This window comes from Hyperoodon ampullatus (assembly GCF_949752795.1).
Source record: "Hyperoodon ampullatus genome assembly, chromosome: 13".
In the NCBI taxonomy this organism is placed as follows: domain Eukaryota; kingdom Metazoa; phylum Chordata; class Mammalia; order Artiodactyla; family Ziphiidae; genus Hyperoodon; species Hyperoodon ampullatus.
In genome coordinates, this window is record NC_136926.1 from 45,070,441 (window position 1) to 45,093,251 (window position 22,811).

Genomic DNA, 22,811 nt, shown 5'->3' on the forward strand with positions numbered 1-22,811 from the left:
GGCCCATCCGCTCCACGGCACGAACCCATGTCCCCTGCATCGGCAGGCGGCCTCTCAACCACTGCGCCACCAGGGAAGCCCCAAAAGTTATTTTTTGAAGTATGTGAGCAAGATATTTGGAAGGGCTTGTCCTAAAAATCATTTGCATATTACACACATTGTTTTCACTCAGCTTGTATGTTTTCCATTATTAAAAAATGTTTTCTGAAAATGTGCATATTCACTTTTTGCACAAGATTTAGAAAACATCAATTATTGTACTGGGTGGCAACAGGTGAAGGAGGCCGATGGAGCTTCAGGTTACTACATAGGAGGGCAGGACAAGGAGAGGAGCTAGAGTGAGGGACACAAGGGGATTGTAATGACTATTTCTGTGCTTATTATTCAACACTTTCCATTTATTGTCCTTTTCAGTTATTTGTCACTCCATGTTTTTATATTTTATCTCCCAAATTAAATGCTTTGCTTTTTGAGAACCTGCTCTTTGTCATATATATATATATATATATATATATTTTTTTTTCCTAAACAATAGTCCCTGGCACACAACTGTATACAAAATTTCTTTCTTTATTTAAATCCCACCTCACTTCAGGAAGACTGCCAAAATTGGTGATTGATGGAGGGCTTAAAGAAGATGGTAGAGTCAAAACTAATACCCTGATCTTGAACAAACAAGCTGAGGATGATGATTGTATTATTAAAAAGAGAGAGACACAGGATGGACAGCTTATTTGAATGTATTGAATTTGAAGTGAGCTTGAGGTCAGGGCTGCAGTTGACCTAACGAGACCTCTCAGTAAATTGAAAAGGTGCTTCCTTTGGGTCAGCTCCTTCTGGGTCAATTAATTACACTTTTATTTGAATTTAAAAAGCACCTTTTCTTCAGGTACATGTAAGCCCACGTCAAGGCTCAAGTTTAGCAAGAAAAGTCATCTCTGCACCCCTGTGGATCAAGGGTCTTTGTATGGTGCACTGACTGCACATCTGTGCTTGCCCCTCTGCCTGAGACAGGTAATTAATAGTTAACTCCAATTTATCAATATATATTTGCTTTGTTCAAAACAAGAAAACTTTATTGTGGCCCCAAAGTATGTTAGGTTGTACAGTAATTTTAGATGGGATCGTGTGTAGGGATTTCCTGCTGAATTCATGTTAACATCTGTGTTCAACTCAAGTAAATTCTAGTTGACAAGTTAGGGAACTTCATAGATAAGGCTGCCTCCAAATAGATACAGTATACATTTTATCACCATGCCACAAACTCCTTTTTTCCTTTCATCTTGCTCTGCCTAAAATTCACACTATCAAATCAAAACTGTTTTGATTTGACAAATGCTAGGGTATTACTTATGAAATGTCATGATTAAACAACACATATTTTCTCAGGAAAAGAAGGGTGATATCATAAATTAGTTTATTTATCTGTGAAAGGATTGTTCTTTAAGGAGTTTGATCTTGAGCAATGGAGAAAAGACATTTATTCATTTACCTGTTCATTCAGCCATCATTTTATATTTTATATTTTAGGCATTGTCATTGGTGTCAGAAAAAAAAAATATTTTTCTTTCTTCTTAAGACACTCAAGCCAGTGAAAGAGAAAGACATTTGCAGTAAAAATAGAATAAAATATTTGTATGTCTTTCACAGAGGAATATGTACAAAGCATTGTAGCATGGAGTAAAATCTAGGAAAAGCCAATTCTGCTGGATGAGGAAGATTTCATTAAAGAAAACACTATCTGTGTTTGTTATGGACTGAATGTTTGTCTCCCTCTCCCTGCTCCAAAAATTCATACATTGAAATTCTAATTCCCAATGCAATGATATTTTGAGGTGGCTCTTTGGGGAGGTGATTAGGGTTAGATTATGCCATGAGAGTGAGGCCCTCACGATGGGGTCAGTGGCCTTACAAGAAGAGGAAGAGAGACCTCTCTCTCCATGTGCACTTACTGAGGAAAGTCCATGAGAAGGCACAGTGAGGAGGTGGCCGTCTGCAAGCCAGGCAGAGAGCCCTCACCAGAACCCAACCATGCTGGCACCCTGATCTCAGATTTCCAGCCTCTAGAGCTGAGAGAAAATAAATGTCTTTTGTCAGGAATAAAGACAGAGATGCAAAGAATGGACTTGAGGACATGGGGAGGGGGAAGGTAATCTGGGATGAAGTGAGAGGGTGGCATGGACATATATACACTACCCAGTGTAAAATAGATAGCTAGTGGGAAGCAGCTGCATAGCACAGAGAGATCAGCTTGGTGCTTTGCAACCACCTAGAGGGGTGGGATAGGGAGGGTGGGAGGGAAACGCAAGAGTGAGGGGATATGGGGATATATGTATACGTATAGCTGATTCACTTTGTTATACAGCAGAAACTAACACAACATTGTAAAGCAATTACACTCTAATAAAGATGTTAAAAAAATAAATGTCTTTTGTTTAAGCCACCCAATCTCTTGTATTTTCTTATAACAGCCAGATCTAAGACAGAGTTGAACTTAAAGAATACAGAGGAGTTTTCTCATGGACTGTGTGCTGGTTTCTTCCATCTGACCCTGTGGAGCTGCTCACCACTCTTCCCCATCTTGCTCTCTGCTCCACAAACCCTTGATAGCCTACTTTTACAGGTGTCCCTTGTTTGTGCTCTAACTTTCCATTCGTGACCCCTGGAAGGAGATGTGAGGGAGGGCAGGGAATGAGGTTGTGGTATTTATTCCAAGGGCTTCCTCCAGAAAGAATCGCCGCTGGCTGCCTATCTCTTAATTAAAGGTTGCTACTTCCCTTAAGGTGATAGATCTCCAGGATCCTCTCCTTCTGGATTCAGGATACTGCTCCCTAACTTTGTTTCTTTGGGTGTAGGGATGGTAACCTTCCCCACCCCATTGCTAGCCCCAGAGAACCACATTACCTCTTCTGGTTTGTCTACACTCTGCCCCAATATTTGCAAATAGTCCTTTTATTAAGCCCAACTCCAAGCATCCTAATTTGAGTGCACTGTCTGTGGCCTGCTGGGACCCTAACTGATACAGACTGTAAATTGTGTGAGGATGTATCTAACTCACCCAGTAACTGTTAGCTACTTTTAATATTGCATTGCTATAAGACCTTGAAATGTAAGAAATAGTTTTTTCTTCCAATATTGCCCATTATCGCTTTGCCATTTGCAAGTACAGCAGTTAAGCTGGTGATTTCATTGCTTCATGGAAAGGTTTGTTACAGCCATAGGCAGAGAAAAAAAACTTTGGGGTAGAAAATGAACAGACTCCAAAGGACTCAAGGCCTAGAAAAAACTCTGATTAGTCAGAGTAGATAAAGCTGAGAAGAAGGATTCATGGGGTCTCAACTGGTGGGTCCCTCAGAAGGGACATTGCACCTTCCCCCAGTTCCCACTACCAGAAGGGTTACGTCTTGGTAGGAGAGGGTGGGAAGAGCCTCTGCAGAGTACCTTGTGCATCCACATGCAGACACAGTTATACTCAGGGACATGACAAGACCCCAGAGAAGAAATCACTACCTGGGGGATGTAGGCAGAAATACCAGACTGTGTCATAGTTTCAAGAGTGACGCAGAAGTAGCAGAATAAATACTTGAGTGACCAAGAAGAGCATGGAACTAGCATGGAGTTCCCAGGGCTGACCGATTGATGACCAAGGGCTAGATGAAGACAGTGTAATTATCAGGAATGCGAGGACAGCCGATGAAGATCACTGAAAAACAGCCCCTACCCAGCACTTTGGTGCAATGTGAGTGTTTCAGAACAGACACAGCCCCAAGAGGATGGTAAAAGGGAGATGGATTCATGCATTGATTGATAGTAAGTTTTCACTCCCCAGAAAAATGGAGGTCAAAAAAGAAAAAATAATTTTACTTATACTAAAATGTTTTATTTCTTGCTTGCCCAAGATTGTGGGCACTGAGTCATAGGTACTTTGTATTACTAATATTATTATTACTGTTATTAATGAGGTGAGCAGGGGCGGAGAATCCTCTAGGCAGAGGTAGTGTGTTCTAAGGTGAAGAGGTCTGAGAACGTGTAACCCTGTCAGGGAACTGCCGGTGTGTGGAGTTGGAGGGGGGAGAAGTAGAGGGTAGACTGAAAGTAGGGCATCATGTTAAGAATAGCAATAACCACTTGCCAAGTGATTTCTATGTGGGAGGGAGGCCCTCTGCTAGTCACTATAAATTAATTATTGCATTTAATGCTCCAGGTAATCCTCATTTTTTTTATTTTTATTTTTTTTACATCTTTATTGGAGTATAATTCTTTACAATGGTGTGTTAGTTTCTGTTTTATAACAAAGTGAATCAGTTATACATATACATATGTTCCCATATCTCTTCCCTCTTGCATCTCCCTCCCTCCCACCCTCCCTATCCCACCCCTCTAGGTGGTCACAAAGCCAGGTAATCCTCATTTTACAGAGAGAAACTAAAGCTGGAGAAGTTGGATCAGTGTAAAAGACACACAGCTAGTTAAGTGCAGAAACCGGCCTGTAAGTCCAGGAGAGGGCAACTCTAAAACCCAAGCTCTGAGCCCCTGCCCAAACCTACCTTCTTAGGAGACAACAGGCGGTCTTGCCCCAGACTTGGAATTTTCATGAAGTAGACAAAAGAAAAAAGATTTACAAAGTTGGTGCTATGGTGAGATTTGTGCTTTTAAAAGAACATTCTGTTAACAGTGGGGAGAAAAATTGCAGAGGTGCAGGACTAGAGGCAGGAGGACCAATTTGGAGTCTTTATGATGGGTCAAGTGAGGCATGCCAGGACATGAAAGGTCAAGAATTAAGGAAGTGACAGAGGTAACATATAGTACACGGCAGCCCAAGGTGACCTTGGGATGAGTTGCTGCTACAGATAAAGAGGATGAAAGCAATTCCCAGGTTTCTGGCGTGTGTTATTACAGAAGCAACAGCTTTGTGCTTGCTTGTGAATAATAATCACAGTAAAAAATATGCCACCATATTACTGTGATAGTTATAAAGGAGACAGGAATTGCCTTTCAAGGAAGAGGTAACCTTTTCAAATGGAGAGAATTGGGACTTCCAGTGATAAGAGAGGGACAAAGAAGAAGACAGAAGAAATCATGGGAAAAGGGGAGACAGATTTATCAGAGATTTATTTCCTAGTATGTTTCAAGTAGTTTTCTTTAAACAACTTTGAACTACATGTACAATTTATTGGTGCTTCTTTAACTATAAATTATGATAAGATTTGTCAAAGGCACGCTGCGTGCAAGAAAATTTATTGGAGAAAGTGGAAAAGGGCATAAGCTGCTTTGCTGGTTCATGTGACAGTAGTTAGTCAGTTTCCAATTATTTTAGAATTGTGACTACCAAGTTCCAATTCATACCTAAACCCATAGTGAAACCGGGCTTTTTCTTAGAGGGAGAATAGAGATAGCTAACAATGACAGATCATACCTGAGATGCTCTTGGATATACACAGATTCAAGGAGGTACTGCTGAATAAATCTGAGGGCAGGCATGTGAATTCTATTTGTTCCTAGAATATCAGCAGTGCAATAGTTCTCACACTGACCATCTATTATGGGTCAAAGACTGTGTTATCGACTTATATACATTATCTCTGACCCTCCCAACATCGCTGAAAACTAGGTATTATTCCCATTTTACAGAGGAGAAAATTGAAACTCAGGGAGATCTTTACTTAGTAGGCATTGAAATTAGAATTCAACCCCAATTCTCCCAAATCAAAATTCTGGTCCTTCTCTTTTATGTTACATTGTTACTATATCAGTAAGCTGCAGCATACATTCACTGTGCTAAAAGAGGGATGGATTTGTCATTAAAAATGTAAATCTCAAATTATTTTATGATTCTGAATATTTTCTGGTTTCAAAAGAGAAGAACATTGTGTGAAGGAATGAAGCACACATACTCTTTTTATATTTCCCTTTCCCAAGGCAGGAGACTCTGCATCTGGTAATACAGAAAAAAAAAAAAAAAAAAAATCCAAGAAATGGAAAGGAATGGGATGACAGAGGCAATGCAGATGATGTGCCTAGGTCTGTTCTGTTGTTGTTCCATCTAATGGATTTAGCTCCCAACTTTCCTTTTGAACTTGATACTATGCTACAAGTTCAAAAAAGCTGTGTTTCTTATTTATTTAGGTCTCCAAAAGTAGAATATTTGGTTGTTTTAGGAATTGACAGAAATTCCATAGCATCCATGATAAACATTCTCCAAGGAGCCAAGAGACCAAAAATATATGCTTTTAGCAGATTTTGAGCCAAAATGATTTTAAGGCAAAATGATGCCTTAGCCTACAAATTTCATAAACCAGTGGAACAGTTCTGAATTCTAGGCTCTATTTTTGAGCTTTGACTCTCATCTGGAAACAATTTGTTCTAAACTATATAAAGGAACCTATTTCAAACATAATTTAGGTTCAATGTATAAGTTCAAGTCTAGCTTGCAAACGTTTTTTTTTTTTTTGCGGTATGTGGGCCTCTCACTGTCGTGGCCTCTCCCGCTGCGGAGCACAGGCTCCGGACGCGCAGGCCCAGAGGCCATGGCTCATGGGCCCAGCCGCTCCGCAGCATGTGGGATCGTCCCAGATCGGGGCATGAACCCGTGTCCCCTGCATCGGCAGGCAGACTCCCAACCACTGCGCCACCAGGGAAGCCCTAGCTTGCAAAAGTTTTTTGAACGATAGAGTATTGAATTTTGCTCTCCCTCTAAAAAAATAGCTGTGGTCGAATACTTTTTTTTAATCATAAAAGGGCTGGTATGAAAGCCTTTGTATGGCAGTGACACAAGGGAGGCTATTAGTTATATTTTTGATGACTTTTTTTTCATGATCCTAGTGACGTTACTTGTGTGACAGAGACTGCTTGAAGCATATTATTGGGCTGCAACATTCAATTTCTTGGATCAGAGGGGACAGAGGGGCAGGGGGAAGTGGGCAAGAGCTGCTATCAGGAGTCAGAGTGTGTAGGAAGGCAAGCTGAGGCCTTAACCAGGGAACTGAAGGAGTGAGAAGCTTTTCTTCTCAATTCCTTCTTCACTCACGTTTAAGTAACTCATACATATCAAATGTTGTTCTATGTACATATATATGTACACATCTATCCTATCTATCTATCCATCCTTCTCTCTATCTATCACGTGGTATTTCATTTGGGGTCATTTTGCCTAAAATGTTAAGGCTTTTTACAAAGATAAAATACAACACAATAATAAACCTCCACACCACCCACTAAATTTATATCACAAAATTCCCATAGCATTCTTGCTGCACATTTTAAAGTTTGATGGTCCCCACATTTTTGACTAATACTCTCCTGCACCAGTTTTCATAAATGGGATTCTTATCTTTATGTGAGCAGCAAGCATAAAAAGATGAGCAGACATGCACACACACTTGTTGTGAAATGAGCTTGATGATGAAACTCAATCTGAGCAGAGACTGTGACACAAAGAGGCAGGATGCAAAATGTAAGGGACCCTCAGAATACGTGGCTTTAATGGAAGGGGCTAGCAAAGCCAGAAGAGAATTATGAATGTGTCTTCAAAACACTACTGCGATAGTTTAATTAAGTTGGCAAATTCCTGATATTCGGGGGCAAGTCCTCCTTTAGAATTAAAAAATCCACATGTTAAAACACTCGAGCATGTAGTACGTTTAAGCTCGATGGAGAAAGTTTTGCAATGCTGGTAATCTGTGTTGTTTTGGAAAATAATGAAGCTGAAAAAACTTCTCTCTGTGCTACTTCAAACATCTTGTTAAATCATCTTTTCAGAATAATCATGCAAATTTATGTAATCTGCCTGATATTAAGAGTGCGTGATTTTTTTGTATGGTTCCCAAGAAATGAAGCACGTATCTCTGAGTAACCATCAATAGAAATTGTCTGTTTCATTTCTTATGCAATGATGAGAAAGGATCTTAAACTGTCTAAAATATGTCTTTCCAATACAATCTGATATGAGAGAGATCAATAGAAAGGGATTGTAAAGATCAAAGAAGAGTTTTGGTGTTAAAAAAACTGGCAATAGCAACTATTTCCTGGTAATGGACCCAATTTATCTTTCTTGAAAAATGACAACCAGACACTATTACAGGGCAAAGGGACTTCAACGAATCTTTAAAATTTGCTGTTTGTGACAGAGTAGTTTTTCCATGCAGAAAAAAAACAAGAATATTGCTCAGGTGGAATTAATGTCATGGACTGTGGAATATACATATTAATTAGGGTTACAATTAGCGTGTGGTCATAATAATGGATTGATTTGAATTAGAAGCTTTAATTTGACAAGTAAATATCTGGGGCTGATTGGCAACAAGTATGTATTTAACTTTAACCTTGAATTGAGCTTGATGGCAGATAAACAGAAAAAAAACAACAACAAGAGAAAGAAAAGTGGAGGCAAAAGAAGGCTTGGATGAAGGTTTGGAGAATGGAGAATGACAGATAACAGCACAGAATCCACAGAGTAAACTTGTGGAATGAAAGGTGGATAGAAAAAGATGACTAGAAGGAAAAAAGAAAAAAAAAGGCCAGAAAGAAGGGTCTATGTTTTTACTGCTATATTTTTACTCCCTTTGTCTCCCTTTCTTCTTTCTACTTTTCCATTTTTTGAATCAGTTACTCTTCTTTTCATGAGCTCTGCTGCGGTGGCCTGAGAGGCTGGTAGGATTTGCCCAGCTAAAACTATTGATGCATAATACATTATATGGAATAATATTCTTACTGTCCTTTGAGCCTTGAGTTTATTATCACTGGAGTACTTCGATAGCATTAAGCTACATGATAGACACTGAGAAACTCTATAAGCATTGCATATGGTTGTATATAGGTCTGTTTGTGTTTTTACAGAGGTAGCTGAGCTCCTAATAAGGGCAAAATCCTATAAAATCAAGCTGTATTTCTTTCTGTTTAAATGCTGTGTCTAGCTACATGTACTCTCCATCTATTAGTAAAAGTAAATATATGCAATTATATAGCACAAATGAAGATTTTGAATTATATAAGCTAAATCACAAACATCTGTCTCCCTTTATTCTATTCATATAAGTGAGGGTATGTACCATCAAAGATTAATACTAGCTGTGACTTTTTTCTGCCAAATGTATGTGGCATTTCCATACTAATGGTACTCCCATTAATATGGAAGTGCTACGTACATTTGATGCAGCCCAAGTGATGCCCAAGCCCTGTCCTTGAGAAGCTGATTGCCTACAGTATTGTAATTGATTAGGAAATATCAAAATGTTTGAAAAGAGATTGTTGAAATGGATGAAACTGTGTAAAAATGCTAAGAGAAAAAAATCAGAGATTGTCATGAATTAAAGTGATACAAAGTTAGCAATAAGAAATCAGTAAATCAAAGTAAATTAAAAATAAAATAATTTAAATGAGCAAAAATTAGGTCATCAAAATTGTACAGTGTTTTATTATGGTGAGTAAGAAGAAGCTTTTTCATTGCATACATCAGGAATTCGTTAAAGGAATGTTGAATTGTTTGATTATGCTGATGGCTTTGTGTTCATCTACCTACTCTTTTGACACTTGCTTTTAAAAAGTATGCATATATTTTCATGCTGATTGGCTTGGGTATGGGATGCAGTTACAGTTAAGGAATAAAGTAAGGGAAATAGTCCTCAAAGGACAGAAACTCTGTCCTTGATCCAGGGTAAAATAATTACTTTACTTAACACAGCAGGTGATAGGATTAAGTCACCGGAGAAACAAATCCTAGTTTCAGGATGTGGAACCTACTTTCTAAGAGCTAATCAATGACCAAGCAAAATAAATAGCTTAAACTAAAAAGACAAATTTTAAAATGTCACTTATGAATGAACCCTTTTATCCATTTCTTCTTTTTGTTCCCTCCATTTTATTGTGTGCTTTTTCACAATTTTGTTGATGTCTTTTATTGAGGATTAAAAATGTTTGAGGTGGAGAGTCATGAAGGAAGGCATTAAATTTTGTTTCTGAATTTCATAACCCAAGAAATGTAGAGGGCTTTATGGATGCTCAAGGTAACAGTTTTCTCTTCTGCATTTTGATTGAAAGTGGCCAACCATAGTCTAACTAGGGTAAATAAATGGATAAGGGTGGAAAAGGCATTTATTTTACAGTATTATGTGTTATTGAACGTGTATTTAAAAAATCCTAAATAGTAGGATTCTTGGTCCTACTCTCTATTGAAAGAGACTCTGCCATTATCTCTATCCATTGGTCAGTTACCAAATTGAGGACCTTAGCCTTGTTTTATAGAATCCTTAATAGGAATTAAAATGTCAACAATATAATTTTTTGATAGAAACATGCATTCATAAAAATGAATTTATTTCTGAAAATCAATTCTAAAGTCATAATCTCCGAATATTTCAGAACCAGACTTAAGATAATATCACCAACACTGGAGAGTATCCACAGCATACAGGCTCTGAGTTCCCTCAGAGGTAAGTCCTGCTATGAAATAAAACAGTGCTTCTCAAATGTTGACGTGCATACAAGTCACTAGAAATCTTGTTGAAATGTAGATTTGAATTCAGTTGATCTGAGGTAAGGCCTGTAATTCTTCATTCCTAACAGGTTCCCAGGTGATGCTGCAAGTCTGAGTTCTACACTTCATATATAACAAAGGAATAAAAACATTACAGTTTGACTGTCCTAATGGAGAGAAGCAGATGAATAGTCCAAAATTCATTCATAAATGGCTTTAGAATATTCTTTTGTACTTATCTGGTTGTGAGTTTATATTACATTTTAAAAATTTAGTGCACTTTAATTGAAACATTCTAAGGAACAACTATAAAGACTTTGGAAACCCTAGAATGTGGCAATAATCCATTCATTCCCTCCTAATAACTGCAATTTTTGTTTTTTGAGAGGCAATATAATCAATTTACATGCTGGTTCTTGACAAGGTAGAGTTGCTTTATTTTTCTCTTGGCATTTTTTCTGCCTGATTTCCTTTTTAGTATGTATTTAAGTTCCTACCTTTGGGAAGGGGTGTGTTGGATTGTTTGTACTTTATAAATTTTCTTATTGAAGTAATGTTAAAATTATTGACAGATTCCCAAGGCAATACAGAAAAAAATATTTTGTCTATATGATATAAGACTATGTAAAATAGATTATAGGCTGTGAGAGTAGGGAGTTTTGTAGAACTGGAGCAGAAGAAGGAAGAGGAGGAAGAAAATGGGAGGTTGCTGCTCTCCAAGGTGCAAAGCCAAACTTTAATGAAATTTTGAAATGGCACTGAGTCATTTTCAAATATTCATCTATCTTTCCATTTTAGCCCTTTCCTCATGATCCCCTATGCTTCATGCACTCAAATTACCTAAACCCTTATCAAAATGGGAAATGCACAGGGCCCCATGTAGGGTGCACAGAATGTGCTGTGCACACCTCCAGGGCATAACATTTCCTGCAACTGAGCAACATGCATCAGCATCACCTAGAGATACTTGTTTGAATGCAAATTCCTATACCTACCTCAAACCTACTGATTTAGAATCTCTGGGGTGGGACAAAAAACTTCTCATTTCTCCAAATTCTAGAATTTACATTGTTAATTTACATTGTTACATGTTACATGTTCGAAAGTATGAGGACCACTAGTCTACATTTTGCATGGTTATCCAGGCCTGTTCTACTGCATACTCTGCAGTTATTCTGCAGCTCCCACAATTAAAAATTGAATTTCTCTAACAAAGCTTGCTGAGGTGTTGGTGAAAGGACAGACCTACAATATGCTCAAAGATATTTGGATTTTAAAAAAGAATTATTGTTAACTAAAATGCAATTCTATTTAGCAAAATTTTAGGCATCAGGATAGGTGAAATCAAGTGGACAGGATGTTTATAACAGAGATTTTCCTCTGGAGTAAAACCTTCAAAGATGTTTCTCAAAAGAGAAACAACTTCCTCTCTTTCTTATGAACCTAAAGATTCCCTAAATAGTTACAAGCCCCCTACGCCCACCCATCCACATACCATTATGTATAGTTATACAGAGATTTGGGAGCAGAAGCAGCCATTTTTGTGGATGATTTATAAATCCTGTGATGGTACATAAGGACTGAGTGGTTTTGTGATATTTTCCAGGTGACTAAACCAGAGTGGAGGAAGGAAGTAGCAATATCCCTGTTCCACACATATTTACTGCTGAGTCCTTCCCATGGAACAAGTCAACAAAACATTTGACGGAATTAACAGCACAATGTGGCTAGTCTTATTAGCTTCTTTCTTTCTTTTTTCTTTCAGAAGGCTGTTTGTTGGAATGAGTTTAGGTTAACTATGTAAAATATACTCAGTTAATTGAGAGTGAATGATAGTTATAACTTTATATAGAGCGAGGACAGGTCTGAGGTTGAGATGAAAAAATCACAGACCTTAAAAGTCTAACTTTGATTCCAGCTAGAGCTCCACACACAGATGTTCTCCTTTTAGTCTTTATTCATTTCCTCTTCTCCCTCTTCATCTGCAAAATGGTAAAGTAATAACTACTGTGCAGCAGTGTTCTCGGGGAGTAATCAATGTTTTTCCCAAGATGAAAAATATTTTGTATGTAAAATGAACAGTATTACTTTAATTTTAACCACATGCTCTGCATAAAATAGGTCATGAGGCAAAAAGTTTTTTCCTTAAAAGTAGAATATGATAGGTAGCCATGGAAATGCAGAATTTTACGGACACAGTGATATTAGAAGTTGAATATCTGCTATAGTAAATCTCCTCACACACTTAACAAACAGCATGAGGTTTAGGTGTTTATTTTTACAAGAACAGATTTTGCTAGTTTTAGGGAAGTGTGGATGAGGACTACTGAGCTCACTGATGGCTGACTCTTCCATGAATGGAAGGGACTTTGCGGGGGGAAGAAAAGACAATGTGAAGATAAAAGAGTCCAGTTCCTTCCTAAAATCCTTGTCAAACTTATAGGGCCCCCGAGTCTTCCAGCTAACTCATATTTGACCATAATTTGTGTTGTAGCTGTGAGACAAGACTCAGAATTCCTGGAGGAAAGAGGTTGATACTTCCTTCCTTCAACCTTCCAGATATAACACACATGGTCCTTTAGAATCTAGAGTGATCTATCTAAAAACAAACAAACAAAAAACTAAGAAAGTTAATAATTTGCTTCAAAATCTCCTTGAAATAAGCTGGGGATAACTGGAGGATTGGATTGTATGGGAGGGAAGTTGATTAAAGACAAGTCAGGGATCTGACCAGGAGTTTTGTTTGGTCTTCAGTGCATGTGGCTATTTAAACTAAAATTGATCACAGTTGAATAAAATTAAAAGTACACTTTCTCAGTCATTCTGGCATATTCCAAGGGCTCAATAGCCACATGTGGCTAATGGCTACTGTATCAAATGTACAGATATAAAACATGTCCATCATTGCCAAAAGTTCTATTGGCCAGCACTGGACTAGATTTTCACAGACCAAATAGCCCACCAGGAAAGGTCTTTCTGCCCTGAACAGACCTCACCTCTGACCTGGTGCCCATACTTACTTCTCTTTTTAACATCACGTTACCACTGTATCTACAGAGTCCTTATTGGTCACTTATCTTTTTATCACCTTAAAGGAGATAGAGTGAAATACAGCAGATATTCCTGATCAGATAGAATAAAGCATTGGGATTTGTACTGAGATATGATTGCCATGTTTTTTCTTTTACTGGTGTATTGAAATATAATCACACAGGTTCCAAACTTTAGGAATCCCCCAAACCAGCAGTATGAATCTACATTTGAAATGGGGGTCCCAAACACCAGACTGCTCGTCTGGTGGACGAGCTTCTCTAATCAACCTATCAGCCATGCAGGCAAGTAAGCAAGCAAGCACTGAACAAACAATTATTTGTCTAGCAATGTTGGGGCACAATGAAGACAGAAGACAAGATTTGGTCTTTATTCAAGGTATTCATATGAGTCTGAGGAACAAGTTAACTGAGTAGAAAAAAAACGTGGAATTAAGTTACATACAAACTTAAATGGGTGCTCTAGAGTTTTTACTTTAGATAGGAAAAGGCACCTGCCTAAAGCTTCAGGGCTCTTCTTTGGTGAGGTTGATGGCAACCAGGTGGAATTGAGTGTAGATATGCCAGAAGGCTTGAGCTTAGGTGGAGGGTAGAGGTAGAGGGTGAGCAACAGCAGAGTTTGACAGTTTTTTTTTTTTCTTTTCTTTTTAAAAACACAGAAATTCTTTCTTGAGGCAGTTGGTAACAACACTCAGATGCTGGATCTGATGTGTAGCATAAGATATTTTTAACTTTTCTATTTACAGAAACACTGAAAGATAGCTTTCCCACTGGACAAAATTCTTTGTATTCCTCAGGCTTTTCAATAATTGAAAGAACAACCAATCAACTAACTTTCCAACTTTAGATCAAATGCGAGGAAATCAATGGCGTTCACTTGAAGAATGAGAGGTCCCTAAATCATATAGTTCTCTGTTTTTGCAGAAAAATAGATGCCTGTATAGAATTATCACCACTCTGGCATATATGAAGGAAAAAGAAAACAAAGTAAAGCCTATGAAGAGATTTCATAACAAAAAGAAAGAATAAATAATACATACATAATAAGTAGATACATATTTCATTGTAGTTTAATCAGTATAAAATTTTGAAACCAATCAAGTTTTTTTTTTTTTTTAGGTACGCGGGCCTCCCACTGCTGTGGCCCCTCCCGAAGTGGAGCACAGGCTCCAGACGCGCAGGCCCAGCGGCCATGGCCCACGGGCCCAGCCGCTCCACGGCATGCCGGATCCTCCCGGACCCGGGCACGAACCTGCGTCCCCTGCATCGGCAGTAGCACTCCCAACCACCGCGCCACCAGGGAAGCCCCCAGTCAAGTTTTATAAAACGTTATACATATGACAATACAGAAAAGAGATGACATAAGGTGATAGAGATGAAAAAAATGTGTGGGCCAAGAGATATAAAGTAATATAAAGGTTAAGTACAATAAATAAAAATGTTATAAAATTTATTAAAAAGTGGAAATAAATTTTTTACCTGTTGTAGACAAAGTAAAGAATAGGACTGACATGGCAGAAGATCAAAAATTACATAAAAGATTAACTTAAGATGTTGCCTAAAATGCATAGGACAGCAAAAAGAGGTGCAAACAATTAATGGAAAGATGATAAACACAAAAGATAAACAACGAAATATGGAAACTTGTTGTTTTCCTAAAGAAGAATCATAACAAATGACCTAAAAGAAAATGCAAAAATATTATGAGAGAAAACATCCAGGATAAACTTACTCTGTAAACTCATATGTCCCGTGAGTTGTCAAATTTAAATGAAAAGGAACTGAATGTAAACACTTTCTGATAAAAGTCTGTACATTTAAAAATAAAAAAGAAACTGCAAGCATCTAGGATGAAGGGAAAAAAATTAAATACAATGAAAGAAAAAATACGTGGGTTTCAAACTTTTCCAAAACTTATAAAGAAGAGAAAACAACAGAGCAAGATCTATCACAGAATTTTCCAACACTTTTGCAACATGGCCCCAGAGGAGTGAAATGTGGCATGTTTAGTGCTCTGGGCTGTTTGCAGTCAGGTGACTAGTGTGGTAAGCCTACTGCCAAGGCGTTAGCTCAGCCACCCTCAGGCTGAGTGGGTTCCCATCCTGCTACCATTCCTAAACCCATTGTTGACATAAGGGATTTTAAGGGAAAAGGTTGTGATGTAAGAGATCTGGACCCAGTCAAGTTTCCATATTCACTGGGAAAAGTAAAGAGAAAGCCTAAAAAGCTAGCATTCATTCTGTTCTGAAAACAAGCAACTATCAGGCAATTTAAAGTCACATTCAAGTTCAGTGAGGCACAATTAAATAAACATTTTAACAAAGAATTTGTAAACCGTGTTCAGAAAAAAAAGATGGAAAATTGCAAGATTACTATAACAAACTTGTAATGATAAAATAGTTTAAAAATGATAATCAAGGGGCTTCCCTGGTGGCGCAGTGGTTGAGAGTCCGCCTGCCGATGCAGGGGACGCGGGTTTGTGCCCGGGTCCGGGAGGATCCCATATGCCGCGGAGAGGCTGGGCCCATGAGCCATGGCTGCTGCGCCTGCGCGTCCAGAGCCTGTGCTCTGCAACGGGAGAGGCCACAACAGTGAGAGACCCGCGTAACACAAAAAAAAAAAAAAAAAAAAAAAAAAAAAGATAATCAAGGTTTAAGTACTGATTATTAAAAAAAAATGAAAGCACGGAAGGGTAGAAGTGGAATTAAAAAGTTTGGTAATTTTCTCATTCTACATAGAAGAGGTCAGGCTAGGCCCTTAAAATACTAATATTCATAAATAAAGATATTTGAAGTTTAATATTTTAAAAATGCAAGCTTAACAGTTATAAAACAAAAACAGGATGTTTACCTTTAAAATGAAAAGGAAAAAATTAAATAAAGTATAATGTAAAGGAAGCCCAATAAATCAAAAGCATGAAACTAGATTAAAGAAGACCAGACATATTAATCATGAAAATACATTTAAATACTTTGAAATTTTCTATTAATAGGCAAATCTCAGACTGTGTGCAAACATCAAAACACAGATGTCATTGGCAGCATAATTTTGCTATTAAAAAAGCTCAAAATCTATTCAGAAGAGAGATAAAATTTTAAACACACCATATAAATCAAATACATATGTATATTTAAAAATAAGAAAAACTGGAAAAGAAAAAGAATTAACATATGAATTCAGATGCTAGGAAAATAATAAAATAAAACTAAAGAAAATAGAATGAAAGAATTAATAAAATTAAAGACAGGAATTAACGAAGCATTGCTGAATTTTTTTTTTTTTTATTCCGCCTTCATTGTGTATCAGGGCTTAGAGGACAAACATGGGTCAACCTTCGTGAGCCACTCATCTGCTCTCCTCCTCTGTGTGAACCACCTCTGTAGGAGATTCTAAATTTAGCTCAAGAGATCAGGATCAAAAAGGGAAAAGAAAAATGCCACGGCCTCATCTGCACTCCCGCTATCTCCCTATCTTTTGACAGCAACAAGTGACGTCACCCAGCACTCGCCTGCGCATGACAGTTTCCAGCCGGGACTACTCACCTGCGCATGACAGTTGCGAGCAGGAGCCTGAAGGCTCTGCTGTGGGAAAGAGCATGTTCTGCCAAAGGTTTTTTTCTTTCCCGCATGAAAGGCCAGCTGGCTCCTAGATACAGCACATCTGTATCGTGTCGAGGACTAAGCACAAGCCTTTCTAACAACGCTTTCTAACAATGTTACACAGCCGTTCCTTGCTTCACTGCACTTTTTTTTTTTTTCTTCCGGTACGCGGGCCTCTCACCGCTGCGGCGTCTCCTGTTGCGGAGCCTGACAGGCTCCAGACGCGCAGGCTCAGCGGCTCACGGGCCCAGCCGCTCTGCGGCATGTGGGATCCTCCCGGACCGGGGCACGAGCCCGCGTCCGCTGCATCGGCAGGCGGATTCTCAACCACTGCGCCACCAGGGAAGCCCCACTGCACTTTTTTTTCAGACATTCAAAAGTGGTTCTGTAGCTCCAGAAATGTGAGTCTCTCTATCCAGTCCTGAGCGCTCACACACCACCCGGGAGCTTCCTGCCTCAGACAAGGGCCTGGACGAACCTGTCTCTCTCTCGAAGTCTTGAGACTGGGCACCTTCAGAAGGTTGCAGGTGTGTGCGGAGTTTGTCTCTGTAGTGCAGCTGGTGGGAGAAAAGCCCGGGGGTGTTGACCTCCATTAAGGTCAAGTTATCCAGCTTGGCGCGTGTCACCCGTTGTCTCACTAAGCTGTCGGCAGACGCCCGGAGCTTGGCTAGCGAGTGTCCAGATCTCATCTGCTTTCGGGATGTTGTCGGAAACCTTAGTTAGCAGGAGTTTGGTAAGTTCCCCTGGAGTAAGGGCTAGGTCTGGGGGGAACGTTTCTTCCTTTCCTTCATGATCCTTCATCTTCTCCAACTTTTCTGCGTCCGTCCACTCGTGAGGAAGCAGCCGACCCTTCTTGGGTTCGGGTTGATCGCCCGCCACAGAGGCACCTGCACTGGGCAGCCAGGGCGGAAAGGCCCCAGGTCGCCCCCAGTGAGGTAGATCTTGACCAGGCTGAAGTTCGGGATAATGGGCACCAGCTCCTTCTTAGCCACAAACTCCAAGTCCTTGGCGGCGCCGGTGGTAGGCCTGGGACTCGCCCTCAGCTCCCAGGAAAATGCGCAGCAGTGGCTGCTTTCCTGCCACTTTCCCGCCACGGTGCAGGACCCGCCCCCTGAATTATTTTTAGAGTTATTTTATCCCTAAAGCTAGAAGCTGATGCTTTTTAAAAAATCAGTGAAATAGATTTAACCCTGGCAAGTCTGATTTAGTGAAATATGGAATACATCTATTTAAAATTAGAAATTGGAGTTGTTTTAGTTATCAATATTGAAGTGATTAAAACATTAAAAATAATGGGTAAATTGCGTGGCAACAAGTGGAAAAATCCAGAAAAGTGGATATTTTTCTAGAAACTATATGCAGGAAGTTGAAAAGATCATGTGCACATGAACAATAAAAAGAATAGGAGAAGATAATTCAATTATTATTATTTTTTAAATAACAGGGGGTAAAATTTCTTCATTAAAGAATCACAAACCCCAAAGCCTTAAAAAATAACTGGCAAATTTGATCTAATAAAAAATTTAAGACTTCTACTAAAATATCTCAAAAATAACAGGAGAAAATGTTGGCCACACATCAATAGATAATGAATAAATATGCATAAATATGAAGAGCAACTATGGATCTAAAGGAAGAAGATAAACAGTTAAATAAGAAAGTGAATAATGGATATGGACAGGGAATTCATTTTTTTAATTAATTAGTTTATTTATTTTTGGCTGTGTTGGGTCTTTGTTGCTGCTCGTGGGCTTTCTCTAGTTGCAGCAAGCGGGGGCTACTCTTCGTTGCGGGGCGCAGGCTTCTCCTTGCAGCGGCTTCTCTTGTTGCAGAGCACAGGCTCTAGGCACGCGGGCTTCAGTAGTTGTGGCACGTGGGCTCAGTAGTTGTGGCTCACGGGCTCTAGAGTGCAGGCTCAGTAGTTGTGGTGCACGGGCTTAGTTACCCCGTGGCATGTGGGATCTTCCTGGACTAGGGCTCGAACCTGTGTCCCCTCCATTGGCAGGCGGATTCTTAACCACTGCGCCACCAAGGAAGTCCCAATTTATTGTTGAAGATACACAAATGGTTGATAAACCTATGAAAATTATTATACTTCTAAATGCAAATTAAAATAATAAAGACACTTTTCTTCCGTAAGGTTGACAAATTTGAAGTAATTGATAAGAACTATTTTTGGCCAGAATGTGAGCAAACACTGTTGATGGGAAATAAATTGCTGAAGTCTTTGATAATGGACAGAAATTTTACTTAAAGACATCATTGGATTGGTATTTGCCTGTGTATGTGAGTGTGTGTGTGTGTGTGTGTATACACATATACATATGTATATATAATTATATACATGTATATACACAGGTCTCATATATAACATTCTCATATATAACATATGAAAACATATACCTATGTATATGTATTTTGCATTTATATGAATTTGTGGAAAGTAGAATAGAAGGATTCACCCTGTGATTTCCTCTGAGAAAAGGAACAGGGGCTGGTGTAGTGGTAAATGAGGCTTTCACGTTATGCTTCATATACTAGTGTTTGCCTCATTTATTTTGTTGTGTTTTTTAACAAAGAGAAATATAATTTATTACTTATTTAAGTAAAAATATAACTTCTTGCAAAAGAAGGAGTGGAGGTGACTTGTATTCTAAGGGCACAGAGAAATCATTTCAAGGATACCCCAGTGGATATTTTGGTTATGAAGTAGATAGCTGTGGAATATTCTATTGATTAAATTGGTTAGCAGAATAAAAATTTTAGGACAGTCTCATGATGATTTGAAAGAGCCTAAAGCTGTGGTGCATTTTCCCAAGTCATTAAAACTCTTTGTACATTTCATTTAGAATTACTACCTAACATTAGGTAATACTTCTCTGTCATTCAATTTTAAGTTTCTTACAATTTGCCTTTTAAAAACCTCCAGCCGTGAAGGGTCATTTTTGTGTGTACGTTTGTTGCCATGTCTATTTATTTTTCGGATTGAAACGCTATAGCCTGTAAACTCCCGCACCCCACGTTTCAAAGCTGTGTATTTTCTTAGACTATTAGGAAGATGTTCTTGTGGAGAGCTCCTTGGACTGAGAATTTCCTTTCTGTTTTCATGTGAAATACTCAAGAAAAGGCCTTTCTGTAGTTGCTTTTCTGTCTTTTATAGATATGTGTAGATCAGAAATATTTTCTGTCTTCAACTGCATTCTTCAACCCTGAGTCATGTAGGCCTGTCAGATTCAGCCTTGTAATTTTGCCTTTATACTACTTTTCACGACTAGCATTCTTTGGGCGCCTCTACGCTCTCTCTGAAGCTTCGCTGTCTTTTTTACGCTCAGTGTTCCTGATCCACTCACCTTAGCATGTATTTCCAATAGTGTTCCTTGAGAGTAAAGTTTTTCACTTCTGAAAATGAGTATTTGCTCTGAATGTCTCCGGAGCCTACACTGACAAAGCTGTGTTTGATCCTCTCACATTCAGAAGCTCTGTTTGCTCTCTGTGAAACTTGTATCCTGTAAGGACATTTAGGTTGTTCCCAGATCCTTTAGTCCCTGCTTCCGTAGGGTTATCTCATTTTGGTTGTGATTATTTTGGGGTAAGATTTGGTTCCCATGGCTTGTGGTATAAGTGGGTATCACTCTTTCACTCCTCAGTGCTCCAACCACATAGTTGTTGTACTATTCAGGGCACACAGCTCTTGGTGTTTGGGCCACACTCATGCCTGTCCTGAAGTTCATGGGGATTCCTTGTTCCTAGTTTTGTAGAGAATATTGTCCATAGTTTTGTTGGTTTTGTCTTCTTTAACACTCCTGATTTATTATTTAGGAGGGTTTTGGGGAATATTTAAAAAAACTATACTGCTGGCATCATCACACTGCACAGTTGCTGGTTTATTTGATATCAGGAGGCTTCAACTTTTGTTTATGTAGTGAAATCTGTCAGTATTTTCATCACCAGCTTATTTAGAAATGTGAAAATAAGGGTATTTTGATATTTTAATTTTAGCTCATGTCTTAGCTTTTTTGGAATGTAGCATTGATTGTTGATTTTCTTTCTCCCACTACTTAAAAGGCCATGTGAGGGCGGTGATACTGTCTTTTCATCTCTGTGTTCACATTACCTGGCACCGACAAACAAATGCTTGCTGGAAAAAAATGAATAAAATTTTTATAACTCATTATTATTACTGTAATTCAATAAAGTTTTCATTCTTGGTCCACCTATGTAAACTTCTAGTACTTACCTCTTCATACCTCTAAATTTCTACCCTCCCCTTTTCTGCTTTCTTTTTTCTCCTTAGAAGGTGTATTACTATCATGTTATATCTTTTTTTTTCATTTGCGTCCTTAAACTCTTTTATTGTTTTCCTGCTGCTTATAGGATAAGGTCAAATCCCCCTTGCATGGCAGCTCAGTCCTCCCTGACCTGGCCTGGCCTGTGCCTGCGCCTGCCTCTGGCCCATCCCACCTTCCCTGACCCTCCATCCGGTCATGGTGCTTGCATCGTCTGGAAAGCAACGCATTCTTTCTGTATGTTCCTGCTTTAAATTTTTACTTGTTTATCTCCTGTTTACCTCCATTGTCTTCCTGGAGAAATAGCATAAATACCCCTCCCCTTCATACTCCTAAGTGAGTATTGCCCTTTCAGGTCAGAAAAGATTGTCATATTTTCTTTTTTTGAGATTAAGTTCTTATTTTATTTTAGTTTTAATTTAAAAAATTTTAAACATCTTTATTAGAGTATAATTGCTTTACAATGGTGTGTTAGTTTCTGCTTTACAACAAAGTGAATTAGTTATACATATACATATACATATATCCCCATATCTCTTCCCTCTTGCATCTCCCTCCCTCCCACCCTCCCTATCCCACCCCTCTAGGTGGTCACAAAGCACCGAGCTGATCTTCCTGTGCTATGTGGCTGCTTCCCACTAGCTATCTATTTTATGTTTGGTAGCGTATATATGTCCATATCATGTTGTATCTTACTTATCTTGTTTATTTGTCTCTCCATCCTCACCGCTGACAGGAATGTGAGCTTCCTGAAGGCAGGAATTTTACCTGTTTTCTTCACTGCTATATCCCTAACATCTAGAGAAGTATCTGGCAAAGAATAGATATTCAATAAATAATTCTTCTTCCTGAAGAATGAACTTTCATAATCCTCATTCTTACAGGTTGAGGTGTGAGGTGTTATTAGTTGAAATCATGGAATTTCTAGCTTTTCAGAAACATTGCTGAAATTAATGAAAAAAACGAAAAGTGAGATCATATATTTTTATAAGCATATCTAATTAAAAGAAAATAACTCATTAATTATAAAAAGAAATTTTGTATCATTTGCAAAATGTTAAATTATTTTAACAGAAATGCTCTAAGTTTAAAAATGAAGATGTTAATTTTTCCTTACAGTACCACCTGGTTTACTGTCTGCTTTTTGAAAATGGCTGACCATAACGGTTTTCTTTTTTTTTGTACTCAAGTGCTTTATTAAATGTTTCATTGGATGAACATGTCATAAGCATGTTAAAAGATTCCCATGTTATGATAAAATATATCTTATTTGGTTTTAGCAAGCAATGCACATCTATTGCCTGTTTTTTCTTCTGTCATGTACAACTGTACGTGCAAGTTCCTTGAGGCTGGTATTGTGTTGTAATAGCTTTTCTGTCCATGGCACCTGGCTTAGAAACAGTTT

The 22,811-nt window shown here is 38.5% G+C and overlaps 1 pseudogene across 1 annotated transcript; it reads right to left on the reverse strand.

Moving 5' to 3' along the window:
- Positions 1 to 17,485: 17,485 nt before the first annotated feature.
- Positions 17,486 to 22,568, reverse strand: LOC307062456 (DNA replication complex GINS protein PSF2-like; annotated as a pseudogene). The gene is made up of 3 exons: positions 22,529 to 22,568; positions 20,383 to 20,496; positions 17,486 to 18,231 (listed from the first exon to the last, which is right to left on the reverse strand). The product of its transcript is annotated as a DNA replication complex GINS protein PSF2-like (transcript).
- Positions 22,569 to 22,811: the final 243 nt, after the last annotated feature.